The sequence below is a fragment of the Trachemys scripta genome, chromosome 10 (assembly GCF_013100865.1).
Source record: "Trachemys scripta elegans isolate TJP31775 chromosome 10, CAS_Tse_1.0, whole genome shotgun sequence".
NCBI classification, from domain to species: domain Eukaryota; kingdom Metazoa; phylum Chordata; order Testudines; family Emydidae; genus Trachemys; species Trachemys scripta.
In genome coordinates this window covers 58,767,582-58,786,104 of record NC_048307.1, presented here as the reverse complement: position 1 = coordinate 58,786,104, position 18,523 = coordinate 58,767,582, and positions in this window count along the sequence as shown.

Sequence of the window (18,523 nt, the reverse complement as noted above, 5' to 3'; positions counted from 1 at the left end):
GGGGGGGGTGGTTTACTTGTGTTTGTGCCGCATGTTAACCGGGAAACCGCAGCCCCCTCCTTTTACATTGAAACCCCATTTTAAATGGACAACCCAATTCATCCTTGAGATGGGAAATGCGCTGCTGTTTGCAACCTTTCCCGCATGTTAAGAAGGTTAAATAAGCCAAAACACTGTGGCCTACGATGGCTGCCTGCAAGCCGAAATATGCGACCTTGTAATGAAAGAGTGTACCCATTGTTCCCTAAAATGTGTCTTTTTTAACCACCTCTCCCTTCTCCTCCACCAGCTGCAAATGTTTCTCCTTCGCAGAGGCTCGTGAACATTAGAAAGAGAAAACGTAAGACGAGGGACGAGATGTTCACGGAGCTGCAGATGTCCTCCCACGCTGATAGAGCACAGCAGAATGCGTGGAGGCAGTCAATGTCGGAGATGAGAAAAGTCCAACATGAACGAGAGGAGAGGTGGCGGGCTGAAGACGATAGGTGGCGTCAGCTTGCAGACAGACGGCAAGAGGCAATGCTCCGTCTGCTGGAGCATCAAAGTGATATGCTCGAGCGTATGGTTGAGTTGCAGGAAAGGCAGCAGGAGCAGAGACCGCCGCTACAGCCCCTGTGTAACCAACAGCCCTCCTCCCCAAGTTCCATAGCCTCGTCACCCAGACGCCCAAGAACACGGTGGGGGGGCCTCCGTCCACCCAGTCACTCCACCCCAGATGATCGCCCAAGCATCAGAAGGCTGGGCTTCAATAAGAGTTAAAGTTTTAAAATGCAGTGTGTCCTTTTCCATCCCTCCTCCCCCACCCATCCCTGCTACCTTGGCAATTATCCCCCTACCTCTGTAAGGAACTAATAAAGAATGCATGAATGTGAAAAAACAATGACTTTATTGCCTCTGCAAGCGGGAGGGGAGGGGAGGGTGGGGTGGGGTGGTTGGTTTACAGGGAAGTAGAGTGAACCGGGTCGGGGGGGGGGGTTGGAGGGTTCATCAAGGAGAAACAAACAGAAGTTTCACACAGTAGCCTGGCCAGTCACAAAACTCGTTTTCAAAGCTTCTCTGATGCGCACCGCGCCCTGCTGTGCTCCTCTAACCGCCCTGGTGTCTGGCTGCGCGTAATCAGCGGCCAGGCGAGTTGCCTCAACCTCCCACCCCGCCATAAATGTCTCCCCCTTACTCTCACAGATATTGTGGAGCGCACAGCAAGCAGCAATAACAATGGGGATATTCTTTTCGCTGAGGTCTGAGCGAGTCAGTAAGCTGCGCCAGCGCGCTTTTAAACGTCCAAATGCACATTCCACCATCATTCGGCACTTGCTCAGCCTGTAGTTGAACAGGTCCTGACTCCTGTCCAGGCTGCCTGTGTATGGCTTCATGAGCCATGGCATTAAGGGGTAGGCTGGGTCCCCAAGGATCACGATAGGCATTTCAACATCCCCAATGGTCACTTTCTGGTCCGGGAAGAAAGTCCCTTCCTCCAGCTTTCGAAACAGAGCAGAGTTCCTGAAGACGCGAGCATCATGTACCTTTCCCGGCCATCCCACGTTGATGTTGGTGAAACGTCCCTTGTGATCCACCAGGGCTTGCAGCAGCATTGAAAAGTACCCCTTGCGGTTTATGTAGTCGGTGGCTTGGTGCTCCGGTGACAAGATAGGGATATGGGTTCCGTCTATGGCCCCGCCACAGTTTGGGAATCCCATTTCAGCAAAACCATCCACTATTGACTGCACGTTGCCCAGAGTCACTACCCTTGCTATCACCAGGTCTTTCATTGCCCTGGCAAATTGGATCACAGCAGCCCCCACAGTAGATTTGCCCACTCCAAATTGATTCCCGACTGACCGGTAGCTGTCTGGCGTTGCAAGCTTCCACAGGGCTATTGCCACTCGCTTCTCAACTGTGAGGGCTGCTCTCATCTTGGTATCCTGGCGTTTCAGGGCAGGGGAAAGCAAGTCACAAAGTTCCATGAAAGTGCCCTTACGCATGCGAAAGTTTCGCAGCCACTGGGAATCGTCCCATACCTGCAGCACGATGCGGTCCCACCAGTCTGTGCTTGTTTCCCGGGCCCAGAATCGGCGTTCCACGGTATCAACCTGCCCCAGTAACACCATGATTTCCACATTGCTGGGGCCTGTGCCTTGTGAGAGGTCTATGGCCATGTCAATTTCCTCATCACTCTCGTCGCCGCGCTGCAATCGCCTCCTCGCCTGGTCCGGGTTTCGCCTTGGCATGTTCTGGCTCTGCATGTACTCCCTGGGCTTAGCAGGCCGTTGATTTCACGGAGGAAGGGGAAGCAAATGAACACAGAACAAATCTATTTTTTACATCTTAAGCCGACGCTGCAGCATGAGTGACAGCCATACCAGTATGACGATGACGGGTACCAATCATAATATGCCATCATCTGCCAAAAGGCAAGGGGCTGCTGCTGTGTAGCAATGCAGCCCCACGTCTGCCAGCCCCACGTCCGCCAGCACCCAGCATCGCCCTCGGCCTCTTCTGGGTGCTTAGCAGACAATATTGGGCAATTGGCAGAAAATAGTATATTATGACTGGTAACCGTCATCATCGAAACAGTAGCATGTCTGCCCAGGTGGCCATGATTGACAGCCATACCAGTACGACGACGACGGGTACCAGTCATAATATACCATCGCCTGCAAGGGGCTGGTGCAATGCAGCACTACGGCTGCCAGCCCCACGGCTATCACTCATGCTACACCGTCTACCGCCAAAAGGCAGTTAGCAGCTGCTGCTGTGTAGCAATGCAGTCCCACGTCTGCCGGCACCCAGAGGACATATGGTGACGGTGAGCTCAGCTGAGCTGAGCGGGCTCCATGCTTGCCGTGGTATGTTGTCTGCACAGGTAACCCAGGTAAAAAGGCGCGAATCTATTGTCTGCCGTTGCTGTGACGAGGGGGGAGGGGCCTGACGACATGTACCCAGAACCGCCCGCGACACTGTTTTGCATCATCCGGGCATTGGGATCTCAACCCAGAATTCAAAGAAAAGGCGCGAACCGCTTCTCGGCTCGAGCTGTGGCGCAAACGTAGTATCTGACGGCCTAGGGGAAGGAGGGAGGGGGGCCGAGTGACGACATGGCGTACAGGCACAGGGAATTAAAATAAAGAACGGTGGCTGTGCATCAGGGAGAGACACAAACAACTGTCACAGACTGGTCCCCCCCAAAGATTAAACTGAAAACCCTGTTGACGGAGGGAGGGGGAAGCAAATGAATACAGATAAAATCTATTTTTTACATCTTAAGACGACGGTGCAGCGTGACTGATAGCCCTCGGCATCTTTCTGGGTGCTTGGCAGCAAATACTGGGCGGTGTATGACGATGGTCTTCAGGCCTATTGTACGAGCTGCTGCTCAGGGAAGACTCTGCTAACGTGCGATGACCCGACTTGTAATAGGCCGGCTAACAGTCATAATACACCATTTACTGCCAAAAGGCAAGCCCCACGGCTGCCAGCACCCAGATCGCCGATGAAGGCTACCAGTCTACTGCACCGTCTACCGCCAAAAGGCAGTTAGCAGCTGCTGCTGTGTAGCAATGCAGTCCCACGTTTGCCGGCACCCAGAGGACATATGGTGATGGTGAGCTCAGCTGTGCTGAGCGGGCTCCATGTTGTCTGCACAGGTAACCCAGGTAACCCAGATAAAAAGGCGCGAATCTATTGTCTGCCGTTGCTGTGACGGGGGAGGGAGGGGCCTGACGACATGTACCCAGAACCGCCCGCGACACTGTTTTGCATCATCCGGGCATTGGGATCTCAACCCAGAATTCCAAGGGGCGGCAGAGACTGCGGGAACTGTGGGATAGCTGTGGGATAGCTACCCATAGTGCAATGCTCCGGAAGTCGACGCTAGCCTCGTACTGTGGACGCGGTCTGCCGACTAGAGCACCTAGAGCATTTTATTGTGTGGACATACACAATCGGCTGTATACAACCGATTTCAATAAAACCGGCTTCTATAAATTCGAACTAATTTCGTAGTGTAGACATACCCTAAGGGACACCTTTGACCGTTTTGCTTCATAGAGTATTTCAGAATGCAGAGCATTTAATTTTTTTAATTTCGTAATATTGGAAGGTGTCAGATTGACAGTACTCGTAGCTGAAATCTTTTTGGGTTACAGAACAAGAATAGCATGGGCAACAGCAGATAAATGCTTTTTACAATTCTATCTCCTTTTCCTTTCCTCATGTTCAAAACAAACTAGTATCTATTCATTATTACAGTGGGTTTAAGTATTTTATTTCATTCTCTGGATCTGGCTTTGGAAACAATTGATGTTTATGCTTTCCGGTCTCTATCAGGACTGACATCTTTAAGACATTGCCAAATAGACTCTTTAGTCAATGGGAATATTCATGAATGTAGCAGATCAGGGTATATATTTTTATTCACCTTTCTTGTAAGGTACACAGAGGGGAAAAAAAGGTGTCCAGCATCTGAGAGGTAAACAGAATATAAATCTGACTTTTTGCAAGTGTTTAAAATATACTTGTGGAATTCCAGCAAATTTTCCCTTCTGACTTACCCTGTATTCTTTAGCAAACAAAGATTGTTTCTATAATCTTTTTCAATAACCTCTCCAATATTTTTTTCCCATTCCACTTGCCCATGTCTATAATGGGGCCATGTTCTACCTACACTTCTTTCCTCTGGCCACTACCTTTTTTGGTTCAAGCTATAGCTATTATTTCTATGCAGAGGATACCCAAATATGTATTCTTCTTTGTTCTGGTTATTTCCTCACTCTGTCTTCTACTGTATCAAATTCTTATTCTGGTAATTGGTAAGAAAAGTACCTTTAACTAAAATTTCCCATTTTGACTCACATTCATCCTGTCTGTCATGAATTCAGGTGTTTGACTTCATTAACAAATCTTTCCTCTTACCTATACCAGATTTATTATCTGATTATAACAACTCCAACTGTTCTGCTGTCCAAACACAAAGGAAGACACAGTCCCCTCCTTGACGAGTTTACAATCAAAGGTTTACAACTCTTTATATGGTCAACTAAACTATTATTCGCCAATTTTATTCCCTCTCGATTTTTAAACTACTATAATGAAGGTGGAGATAGGGCATTACTTTGGCACCTCAGTTTATTTGTACTTGATACAGTGGCTCATCCTTCTACCCATATTCAGTAATGGAACAGCTCCTTTCTCAGAAATCTACATTGGTTGAATGTACATTTCCAAATGAAGTGTGTTAATAAATACGTTTTCCAGCTCCTTTTTTTGGTCTCTGATATGGAAATTGTTCTGCCATCTTCCACCTCCACAGCTGCAGATTACATCTCAAGATCTCTTGTATTTCAGCCACCCTCGGAAGCCCAAAAGTGGTCTTTAAACATACACACACATTTTCCTTTTCTAATGGAAAAACATCCCTTGTGTCTCACTGTTTCTCAATGCCAAGTCTTTTTCCTAAATATAGCTATTGTACCTCTGTTCAGCTCTACCCAAATAAATATAGAGCCACCATATTTATCATGAAATCTATATAGTTTATTTATATTTCCATGTATGTAATAAGCTGTGATACTGTGGTATTTTTGTATGGTTCTTGTAATAATCTGATTATCAAAACTGCACTCATTTCAGATGGTGCTATTGATTATGCTCAGGGTTATATTTTATACCTTTATTTATAAGTCTCTGTTTTGGAAGACTGGGAGTGTCACAGTCCTGGTCAAACTCCCCCAGCTGGACACTCACTAAAGTCCTCTATTTGGATCCACACACTGGATATGAATGCTTTTCAGCTCCTGTGGGCCTGGGTAGACTCAATGGCACAGTCTCTCTTTGGCCTCTAGATTTGCTTCCCAGCCCATAAATGCTGTCTGGCATCTGTTCTCAGAAGTCGGACCCGGTGTTGTAGCTGCCCTTGGCCAGTGCTGAACCCTCCTAAGACTCCCCAATAGCTTTGGCACCTACCCTAGCGCTCCACTCTGGTTTATGGTTAACCCCTTCTGGGACATGTGATAACTGAAGAAAATACAGACTTTGCAGAGGGATTTCTAAACCAATCACTCATTACTTTAGATAGCACAAGAGACAAATCCATGTAAAATAAACCACATATACACAATTCCCTGCCTCAGTTTCCTCACCACTCTTGAGTGTTCTTTGGGACTCAGTGTCTTTTCAGACTTGCAGCTCTCCTCTCCTGAACTTCATTCTTCCAATACAGTCTTCTCTTCCTTTTCTGGTTGGTGAGAGAGCTACTCTGAGCAGACCTTCTCTTTCTGTATCTTGCATTCCCCTCTGTCAGGTGAGCTCCTTGGTCAGCCTCAGACCCCTATCAGGTGATCCATTGCTTGGTTGTCAGCCTGCTTGGGAGAGCTGGGTTCCTTGGGTGGTAGCCAGCTCTTTGTCCAAGGGAGCTTCCAATTAAATGGAAGGTCATCAGGGTTTAATGACTCCCTCCCATTGCTAGTCCTCTACCAGGGGCAAGAATTTCTCTTGGGTGTGTGTGTGTGTGTGTGTGTGTGTGTGTGTGTTTTAGCTCAACATGTGGGCTACACAGCCAAAACAGTTTTACAATCAAAGTGGTCTTCACAAAACAGAATGAAGATTGCAGCTTGATACAGATACATGCAGACTTATACTAATCCATCACAAGGGGGTAATACTGATTAGAATTGAAATAGTTAAAGGAGGAAAAAGAATAGTGCACAAAAATTGATGTATAATCATTTACCAACTCATTATTCATCTGAAATGTTTGTAAGCTGAGCTGTGTGGTGAGGCATAATTGTGTACAAAGAACATTTAGACACTTGGATGAAATGTACTATAAAAGTACTATCTGCAGCATTGTTCTTGTGAAACTCAAAAGAATGCATAGAAAAGGGCCACTGACACTGAGGAAAAAATTTCACATTTGAATGAAAAGTAGATAAAAACATGAAAGGTTTGACACATACTGACATTTGTTTTCTTCTATTGTAATACATTTGTGCAGAATATAGCAGTATGAACATTTACATCTTGTTTTTGACTAATACTTTACAGACAAGTATTCTGCTCAATTACTTGAGTTGATATTAGCTTTCAGAACTGTAACGAATTGCTGTATCCATAACAATCCACAGTAATGTTCCCAACTCAATGGAGATTGTTGTAAATCCACTGGAAACATTTAATGACTACACGGAGGAATAGAATTTATATACTATACAAACTTGAAGCCTCGGGGCTTGTCTTCACTACCGCGCTACAGCTGCGTCTATGTTGACAGTTGAGCGCTCTCCTGTCAATGTAATTATTCCACCGCAACAAGAGATGGAAGCTATGTTGGCGGGAGTGTGTCTCCCGCTGATATAACGTGGTGTAGACAGTGCTTAAGTTGCTGCAACTTACATCGCTCCAGTGGGTGGCATTTTCACACTCCTGATCGGTGTAACTTACATCAACTTAAGTGGTAGTGAAGACAAGTCCTCAGAAATATACTCTTGTGTGCTCTTCGCTATCATTCTCATTTTGTGACCAGCAGAGGCTGGTGCAGGGCTAAGCGTCCATTGGTTCCTGGACAATACCACAATCCACTAAATATAGAATTCCAATTCTTAATGCCATCTTTAAAGTGTTGTGTGACGTTAGACTGGAAATGAGCAAAGAGTCTGGCAGTTTATTGTACATTGGAGTCACTCTTGCAATTCAGTCAAAGGTTGCACAGCTAATTGTTAACATGTATATCAGTATTATGTATTTATATAGTCCCCAGTAGTAATCGAGAATTTTGTAGTCATGAAGATTGGAAGAAGAAAAGCGAGACTCAGTATATACAATTTAGATTTAATTACAACCTTAGGCTGGATTTTCAAATGAGCCCAAGGGAGCTGGGCACTAAAATACCATTAATATTCTTTGACAATCCAGTCATAGTCTGTAGCTCACTCTCATCATGTTGAGGAAGGGAGAGGTTTAAAAATGTGAATGAATATTAAGATTTCCTTCCTTCCAAGTTTTAAAAGATAAACCCCAACCTGCTTCCATTATTAAACTGTAATTGGTTTGATTTTATATTCATTTTATTAAAAAAAGATTTGATTTTAAATCAAAATGACTATTTTATAATACAAAATGTGTTTAGAATACTGCCAGAGAAGTTTGAAAACACAGTTCTTGTCCTACCAAATTTCCTTGCATTTTTGGCAACCTTTTCCTTCTGTTTCTAATTAAACTTGATTTTCTATTGTTACTACTTTGGTGCCCAAGCATCTATTATTCTCCTTATTCAAGGAATAATATTTTACAACTAGTACAGAGCAATTAGAAGGGGCTCAAAATCATGTTGAGATGTTTTACATCAAACATGTTTTTAGTTTTCAAATTAAATAGATATTTATAGAATATTGTCTGCAAGGTCCTTTAGGTTCAAATGTTTAAAGGTAGGTCACATTTTTGGTGTAAACGCTTCAACAGTGTGCTTTTTAATTAACTTAAATCTTGATAGGGTTAAAAAGGGACAAAAATGACAAAATAATTAGATAGGAATTTTATTTAGTCCAGGAAAAGTGCTCTAGGAAAATCTGGTTTTGTATTTGCAAATGCTAGCTAGCACATTCTGCTCTGACCTCTTAATGAGCAATGTAAGTAGATATAATGAACCAGTAAAATTACTATCCTGTTTATTTTAAACTACACCAGATTCAGCACTTTGATAATAGCTGCAGCGTTATCAGATGGATATTGTATTTGTCATACTTAATTTACAGCACCAGATTTTCCTTTCTGGCATACTTAAGAGTTGGCCATTGTGACGGCAGGCAAAAATAACCATTGAGACCCTGTCAGAAATAAATGAGTGGCTGCGTGTCTGAAAACTAGTTATATCGGAGGCAATTTGATTTTTGTTATAGCAAAAGCGTCTTCGTGTATGTCCAGATACATTAAAATATTGTAATATTACTGATGACTCTTGGAATGTTTGACTGTTCTAATTATTACAAGACTGCACATCAGTGAAATGAGCTGGACTCACCCTTTGATACAATTTGTACTACTTAAAGTAAATAACACTTTTTTCAACATTGTTGTAACATGTTGCTATTTTATCAAACTACTGTTATTGCCTTTTGCTTTTGCCTTTGTTATATTGCCTGTATATGTTCTTAATCACTGTAAGTTTTAACTTGTCAAAATTTGGTAAGATTAACAAAAGAAATCAATTCTCTTTCCTTCCCCTTTGCATTATAGCCCAACAGACTTCAGACATCAAACCAATGTGTGGTATTAATGGCAAAATAACAATGAACATTATCACACCCTCTTCCATTTTCAAAATTTCTTGTTAGCAATTGAGGGCCAATTCTTAAGCAAAAGGGTCAGCTTTTAAAAAATACGTTCTTTTCTACCAGGGATGACTGCATTGCCTCCAGCTGTCCCACAAGTGAGTGCAGAACACCACCCCTAGTCCTTTGTAGTAGTTTGATATAAATAATGTTGTACGGCTGACCTCCTACCTTTCAATCACAGCATCCCTCTGACCGAAAGACAGGATATATCCGGATTTTCATAATGATTTTCTTTGGTTAAGCTTTCAACATTGTCTTAAGTATTACTTGCAGAAATACGTATCATTTTTGTTTGTTTTACAATTGCCTTTTGGTAACTTGTTTTATATATGTGTATGGACTCACGTTAACAAAGAGGCATGCTCTATACTACTGGGGAATTTCATACTACAAAAGTTGCTGCCAGTGCAGCAGCTGCTAAAGGTAATATGATAGTTTGAAATATTTGTTCTTCTATTTATTAATTACATGGTTTTGATACTGGGCACTGTGTTTTGCAAAAATAATAAAGTAACATGGAGAAAACCATTCATAAGATCCCTTCTTACGAAAAAGGTCGGTTCAAAGAAACATTCTTGTTTAAAACTGATTATTTGTAATGGATTTAAGATGTCTTTCCTTAGTAAAATGTACAGCAAAATGAAAAAAAAAATCTTTTAACTGCTGAGCTACATTGGTTCAAGGGCTTCATTGCTTTATGAAGTTTTAGCTGCCAGCTAAGGTATTTGTCTTGATGCACGTAATATTAACAAATCACACTATAAACATGTTTTTACAATTTCATATTACTTATTGCAGATCTTACCTCTGGAAAAAAAATTGTAATATTGAAAACTATACTCAAAAGCAGCATAATTTAATTAAAATTCAGTCATGTCAAAAGTCAAATACACTAAAATCCTGTTTTACAAAGATTAATATGAAAGAGAAGGGTTTCAGTCAGTTACTTGGGTATCTAGTATTGCATTACATCTGTTTTTGCAAACTGGATCTGTTTTGCATTTTAAGAGTCTTAGTGATTAATTTATATTGTTTTCTAAAGCATTAATTATATCTGTTTTACTTAATCTTTTAAAAGAGAATAATTTAAGAAACCAATAAATTCCCTGGTAAGGTTTAGAATCTGAGATTTTAAATTTTCAGAGAAGACTAATTTTGTATGAACTAGTTAGATGAAAATTAGCTTTTTAAAATTTCTGTACTACTAAAAGGAAAAAGGTATTAACACATGAACATTTTGAAGAATCACTGGTAAGTAGAACTCTTTACACTTGAAAGTTCTTAGCCTGCCACAACTTATGTATGAGACACAAGATGGGTGAGGTCTTATCTTTTATTGGACCAACTTCTGTTGGTGAGAGAGACAAGCAACAGAAGTTGGTCCAATAAAAGATATTACTTAACCCACCCTGTCTTTGTAATATGCTGGGACCAACATGGCTACAACACTGCATACAACTTATGTATGTGAACAGTCCTCTAGAACTTAATGTGCATAAATTGAACTGAGGCCTAACTGGCAAACTGTTTAATGTAAATTTCATTTTAGTAATTAAATTGTTTCCTAATTACTGTGTGTGAAGGACCATTTACTAATTATTGGCCAAATCTTGGTCAGCTTAATCATGAGAGTGATTTCAGTTAAGTCAGTGTGACTATTTGTGTATAAGAAGAGCAGAATTAGTCCCAATGTCATCTTCTCTAATTCACAGTAGGTTTTTTGTATTTTTCAGTTTTTCTAAACCATTTGCAGGAGAATATAGAACAGTTTGTGGGGAATGAAGTTTGAGTAACTATTCAATAATTGCTGTATTTAGCCTTACCATATTGAATCTACACTATCTTTCAGATATGGAAACAGGATGAGTGACACTAAGTTTTAGTCTACAGATATGTAAAATATTTTTAGCCATTGCTACAGCTGAAAGAAATACAGCAAAATTACAATAATCGCACACACAAGTGTTGATTAGACTTGACATGTTAGTCAGTAGAATAGTGGAAAGCCCCTTCTTCCCTAGGTTACATACCTTTTCCAGCATAGTTGTATTAATAGTGTAGACACAATGAAAGCTTTTCATAAGTGTTATCACAGTTCACAATGTTAGGACATGCATTTGTGACTGTTGCCCTTGCAATGTAGCATATTAGCAATATACTGATAACGAGATTTTTATTCCAGTCCTCTATATGCCTTTGTTCAAACTAAACTCATTGTCATAACTGAGTTGTGCTTATAACTTCATAAACAGATGATAAATTATTCCTGTACAGCTGTTAGAATTTTATATATAAAATAAGATTAAATACTTTTGAATGATTGCGGATTTTAGCTCTTGATAACCTGTTTCATCATACAACTTTGGTACATACAAATGTTGCAACAATTGAAAACAATTATTTGGTGGCAGTTAGTCCTGCAACTTTCATTTTTATTTATTTTTTTGTTTGAGGTATAAAAGTGTGTTTTTTAAAGCCCATTTAATCTGTACAATATTAAATTCTATAGAAAAACTTGATAAATTGCTTAATATGTGTTTTAATCAGCCACAGATGTTTCAGGATGACTACATACAGATCCTTTTGGTATTCTGTATTACATGAAGTCTCACACCCTGATCCTTCAGATTTATGCTCATATGTAAAAGTCTGCAGCATTGGTGCCTAAGTGAGCTGGTTCTCTGTACTGAACCCAAAGGTCTGATTTATAAATGAGCTTGGCAGATTGGGGTTCATTTGAGTTTCACTGTGACATTAGCTTTTCAAAGGCCATTGTCATCCTTATGACTAGATAAATGCAACAAAAGGTTAGTGTAGTTAAAACCCTGATTTTATCTTTAAAAAAAACTGTTAAAGGTGTAATTTCAACCCACAATAGAATCATAATTAAAATAGCTTTGGTCTTTAAATTCACCCCACTGTGCCTAGATATTATGGCACCTCTGCTCATTGGCTATTTGTGCAATGTTGTACTTAGTCAAAATTGCAATAAGTTGACAGTCTCAGGCTTAGCTTTTGTGCCTTTCTTTAACTTAAGAGAGTTTTCAAATCAAAAAGCCAAACATTTCTCTGATTGAACTGTTGTATGCAGTGTCAGCCTGAGAAATGGAGTCACAATCCAATTATAAATAATAAACTTTATAAATAAAATGCTGATAGACCCTCAAATATAAAACTTAAGACAGTTTTCATTAGGAGGGGAGAAAACCATAAATGTCCTTTTAGTGGTCACTACTAAAGCAACGCTGACTTTGTAAAATTTTGAATTAAACGTTACATTGGTGGTCTAAAATTCTGTACCACCAGGCATCCAAAGGCTTGCTGATGGTCCCTGGAGAACTTTAGTTGAATGATGCTAGGTCCTCATTTGCAGCTACTAAATAACATTTTAAAAAACCCCTAAAAATACTTTCCTAATATTACATTTCCAAGTAAGCAATTGTAGTGTTTCCATGGGGATTGTTATTTGATCATAAATGGGAAGGGAGATGGTCTACAATATATTAAGATATGATCCACGGTATAGGATTTTAGAATCCCTTTCTTAAACAATGTTACCTCATTTGCCATCTTCTCTGCTTCCCTACATCTGTACAACTGAAAAGTTAAGGGTGACCATTGTACATTTGTTAAAAATAATAATAAAATAATTAATAATTTAAGGTTTTTCTATTTGGTACCATACTTTTATTTCCAGTCATTTAATACACTAGATTCCTAGGGAGAATGTTTTTAACCTGTTTTGTTCTTAGCATGGATATCTCTAGGTGTGTTCAGAGAAAAGTTTTTTGTTTTTTTTTCCTCTGTTTAATAAGGTCTCTAGAGTTGAGTTTTACTGGGTTTAAACTGTCGTGTAACAGGATTAATTAAGATTAATGCATGCTATTTCTTGTAAGATGTCTAATATAGAATCCATGTAGTTAAATGGCTCACAAAACTATTACATACTATATTTGGCATCTGTGATTGATCAGAAAGGTTTCTACCTGAAAACTGAAATAGTTGTGGGAACATTACACTGTTGTCTGCATCTATTCTAACTAATGGGAAAGTAGACCTCTGTATTATATTGCTGCTTGATCCATTAAGCACTGTGCATATTATATTCACCTCATGGAAAATGCCTGCTATTTTATATAATTTGTAATACAAAATGTCTCACTAAATTAAGGGTGAAGTATAATGAATGCTGATAAAACCCACTGTAATTTTATCCTGTCTTGATATTTCTATTATACTGTTTGAGATCATTTCATTATGCACATATATTTTAGGTAAAACCTACATTATATTATTTTCCTAATATAACTTTATTTAAGACCAAATAGGTATTAGCCTTTCAAGACATGTTAATACAGGGTATCTATTTATAGACAAGATAAACAATTGTCCCATATAGTTAAAAATTACAACTTTCTCTGCACTTGATTTTTCTCCTTTGTTTTTTCACAGCTGAAGGATTAGATTGATTATTGTGCCATACCTTTTTAAATGTACCTAGAGATGTGCTTATGTAATAAATTTAATAATTTGTATCTTGTTACAGTCTCACTCTGACCTAACTTATTTCTAACTAAAAACTGTACTTACAGTAGAACCTCAGAGTTATGAACAGGCCAGTCAACCACACAGCTCATCTGGAACCGGAAGTACACAGGCAGCAGCAGAGATTTAAAAAAAAAACAAAAAAAAAACCCCCAACGTAAACTGCTAAAAAAATAAAGGGAAAGTTTTAAAAAAGATTTGACAAGGTAAAGAAACTTTGTGCTTGTTTTGTTTAAATTAAGATGGTGAAAAGGCCCATTTTTCTTATGCATAGCAAAATTTCAAAACTGTATTAAATCAATGTTCAGTTGTAAACTTTTGAAAGAATAACCATGTTTTGTTCCGAGTTATGAACAACCTCCATTCCCAAAGTGTTTGTAACTCTGAGGTTCTGCAGTAATATCCAGAGTTTGTTAGAACATTCTAGGACAGGAACAGAAAACAATGTGTCGAGACTTAAGGGTTATAACACTTTGTACCTGATAACTTTGAGGGGGTTTTTAGTTTCTGTTGCCAGCAGATGGAGATGATATAATTGGATCACATGTATAAAAAGATGTTTCTCACTCACACTTACACTCACACACACTCTCTCTCCCCCCCCCCCCCCCCCCCCCAAAAAAAGCAGCACAATGATCAAGTTACAATGCACAGATGATGGTCTGGACTGGTATGAGAATTCCAATTACTACATCAGAGCACGGATACTATTTTATAAGAGAAGTCTTTCTAAGGATGTCTCAAGTACCACTAGCATGTTCTTGTGTGCAATTGTTTCTTTACTGTTGTGAATTTGAGAAGTTCACATACTGGTCATTTTAGGCCTCACTTTGCTCTGATGGAAAAAGTGGAGTTTTGTGTGATATAACTTGAATTCCTCCAAGCTCTTGGTGAAATAGGCCCTAGAAAACATCATCTGATAATCTATTGTCTGATACTAGAATTATTTGAGGGATCCTTTAGAGACCTATCTCTGGTGCATAAATTGCTATCTGATTTACCTCTGCCACCCTGTACATATTTAGGTTTCTGACATACACAGTAGTTAGAAAAACATAACTGAACCAGACAACAAAAAATAACCAGATCCTCCACTTGCCCCATGCATCCACCCCAATATTTTTCAGCAGCAGCCCTCTTAAAAAGATATGCATTGTAATATCCCTTAAAGGACAACAGCTTTGGCCTATTTCAAACTAAAGGGGGAGATCATATTCCAAAGTAAAGGGCCTGCAGACCCCCCTGCTCGCAGTCCCCTTCTTTGATAGTGTGGGTTATTACATAGTGGTGCCTAGAAGAGCATTTATTACTTTAAGTAACAAATAGTCACTATCATTATGGTCCATGGTGATGTTGCTTCTGGGTGAGACTAGTGTTATCAAATGGGCCTACACTTTAATTGAACTCAAGAGTGAAGGCATTGGCTTTTTTGTTAAAGTGAGTAGCTCACTGACCACAAGACAAATGCTTAGTAATAGCTAGAGCTTGACTGTTGTTACAGAGTTCAGCATGTTGTTAATTGACCTGTAAAGGGCTGAACTGCATAAATCATTACTATTGGAGAGGCCTCTCCCTGTGTGATACTGCTACAGCTTCACTTCTTGGAAGTGCACAAGAGGAGGCTTTAGCAGAGTAGATGGGGCTCTAGCCTTTGGAATTTACTCACCCATGTTGGTCTCTAATAGCCTGTATCTGTCAAACCTCAGGACATGCTGCAGGGCCAGTCCCTTTCCCAAGTTTTCGGCAAGGAGCAGAATTAATGCATTTAAGTGCAAAAAGAACAGACTAACACGGCTGCTACTCTGGAATCTGACTGGAATTTTGTTTTCTTATCCTCTGGGTGTTGAGGCAGGTGCTTTGTTTTTTTTAATACAGCACATATGTTTGTCGTATTGGACAGACCCCTTTTTAGTGGCTACGTAACTTGGTAAAGTGTTGTGTTGGGTGTTAATTGATGGCAGTTGGTCAGTAATGGTGAAGATTTTGTACGAATTGTGGTATTTTAATCAGCAAGTGACCCTTTTCCCTGAGGGTAAGGCTAGAACAACTTCTGCTGATATAACTCTGCTGGTCAGGAGGTGATGTGACAGATGTAGCTGTAGCATGAGACATCCCTAAATGTTTTTACATACTGACAAAATTGCTTTTGGTGGGGGGTGGCTGGAATTTCCTATCTAGGCTACCAAAAAGGCAATTTTGCCTAAGGACAATGTCTGCACTAAAATCACTTTGCCAGGGAAGCATACTGTTATACCTACACCATTGAAGCACTCCTAACACTGACCTGGTCCTTAGTCTAGTCCTCTCAATAGCCAGACTGTGTACTTGGAGTGGAAGAGGGTTTTTGGTGAGCAGTTGCATCTTAGCACAGAGTAGCAGTGTGCTTTTAACTTTGGTGTACAATAAAGATGCACCTTTTCCACTTCTGAATTTCAGGCTGGCATTGGTATCAAATCTTTGAGGGCCCTGGAGCTGAAACTGTCCAAATTATGGGCAGGAAGAGATATGCATTGGTAGGTAGTGGCTAATACTGTGGGTAAATGCAAGAAATGGATCTCTTTGTTGAAAGCCACTTGAAATACTTACCTTCTCTCTGGCCACCACTTCATGTCACCAGGTGCATAGCCCACCTATGCCCCCTCACCACTATTTCAAGTCATTTAAAACAGGAACTCCCACCAGTTAACCACCTCTAATTCCTTTTCTCAGTCACCACCACCTGTTCAGGAAAGATGAGCTTTTCAACATAGCTGGGCAGTGATCAGATTTAGGCTAGTTTGGATGAGGTAGAAGCGCTAGAGCCATGGCACCATCTCTACCTCCCCCCCTTGCAAATCCTCAAAAGCAGCAAGCCTGCAGCCATCTTGTTTATAACAGGACTCTGCTCCTCTTCCTACCTAATCCTTGTGAGATCCCTGGAGGTATTAAAGTTCATCTAAAGTAGAAATATTTTGAACAATTTGGGGCTTTAAAAGTTGATACCAACCCCTCAATTGTGACCCAACAACAAATAGGCAGCTAGTGCATATCCTAAACATGTATGTTCACACTAATATTTTCTACTCTAGCAGCCTGCTGCATTCTATAGCCGCTTCAGTTTCCACATTGTTTTAGGTGTTGCTGAGCTTGGGCACATTATAGTAAGCCAGTATTAGTGACAAAAGTATGGGACACAGGTGTAAAGGCTGTAGCTGAAAGAGAAAAGCTGAAGCCTCCTGGCCTGCTGCAGAAGGGAAAAGCATCTCTAAGGTGGGCTTGGAACATCTATTTCACCCTCACTAGAATGTAGAGTTGCAGAGTCTCCAAGCATCTAAGATTAATATTGATTTATAGATTGTCCTGTGATGAAACCCAAACTGACCAATTGTAGAATATGATTTGACTAGTCACTAGTTCAAACACTCAAAAAAGAATAAGCTATCCCCCTTTAAGCAGCATCACTGCAGTTTTATCTAAAGTGAGCTTTGGCTAGTTAATTTCTCACCCCACCCCAAAGAAGCCAGACATTTAATAGCTCTCTACTATATCCAAACACTGCTAGGGGGCAGTAGCGATGGATGGAACCCTGCAAAACTTGAGCCAGCCCTTAGAGTAGTTGCTCTATTCCACCCCCTGGAAAAACTCAGCAAATAAAGCTAAACACAAATCCACTCTTTGGGTAGTCTGCAGGCATATCAACACATGAGCCATAGAACTGAATGTAGATTTAACAGAAGTACAGGCACGGGTGCAGTTTCTGTCCCTTACATAGACTGGCATGGGTCAAGGATGTGAGACTTCAAAGAACTGATCTGTATCACCTGCCTTTGCAATATAATCACTGGGTTGGGGGGGTGGGGAAGAGAGGGTGCACTACTAGATGATGACAATCTGGCTCTCAGCAAATATTGCTGTAGTTTCTTATGCAGAAGCAGCACCTTTAAGAGGAAAGCAAATTTACAGTTCCTCAGCCCTGCTCTACACTACAAGTTTAGGTCAAATTTAGCAGTGTTAGATTGATTTAACCCTGCACCCATCCACACGACTAAGCCATTTTTGTCAACTTAAAGGGCTCTTAAAATCAATTTCTGTACTCCTCCCTGATGAGGGAATTGGCACTGAAATCGACCCTGCTGCGTCGAATTTGGGGTAGTGTGGATGCTATTTGATGGTATTGGCCTCCAGGAGCTATCCCAGAGTGCTCCATTATGACCAGTCTGGCCAGCACTCTCAACTCCGAGAAACTGGCCAGGGTGACAGGAAAAGCCCCACAAACTTTTGAATTTCATTTCCTGTTGGGCCAGTGTGGCGAGCTGATCAGCACAGATGACCATGGAGTCCTAGAATTGCAAAAGAGCTCCAGCATGGAGCAAACGGGAGGTACTGCATCTGATTGCTGTATGAGGAGACGAATCTGTGCTATCTGAACTCGGTTCCAAAAGATGAAATGCTGGAATATTTGAAAAAATCTTCAAGGGCACGAAGGACGGAGGTTGTAACAGAGACCCGCCGCAGTGCCGTGTGAAACTTAAGGAGCTCAGGCAAGCCTACCAGAAACACAAACGGCTGCTCCAGTTCAGAGCCCCAGACCTGCCGCTTCTATAAGCTGCCTGCTATTCTAGGGGGTGCCCTTATAACTACCCCACCCCTCATGGGCTACGTTGGCAATTATC